The following is a 429-nucleotide window of genomic DNA, read 5'->3' as shown; positions in this document are numbered from 1 at the left end:
TAATCTTCAGTGGGTATTTACTACTAAACTATCAATAACTACTCAAGATAAATTAACTGATTTTAGTGGTTAGATTTCATTTGTCCGAGTGATAAGGAACATTACAGTAAAAAAAAAGGGTCTAATTATAGTCCTAGTAGGTAAGGAGTTAGAGGTAGATCATGATCAGATCAATTTTAGTATCAATTGCAATGTAATTGAAATCCTGCCTTTACATGATTAGTTCTTTTGTTTCTTCGTATATGAGATATATGTTTGCATTTGTTCACGGATAATTCATAAAGCAATATTAATGGCCATTAATAATCAGTATTAACGTGTCACTGAGACCATAAGCCTTCAAATATCCACATTTAGAAATATATTTCATAATTTAATGTTGTTCATATTTGTCATTCCAGTTAGCTTTATCACCTACTTTATTATATC

This window comes from Penaeus monodon, chromosome 22 (genome assembly GCF_015228065.2).
Source record: "Penaeus monodon isolate SGIC_2016 chromosome 22, NSTDA_Pmon_1, whole genome shotgun sequence".
NCBI lineage: Eukaryota > Metazoa > Arthropoda > Malacostraca > Decapoda > Penaeidae > Penaeus > Penaeus monodon.
Note: the sequence above shows the minus strand (reverse complement) of the source record.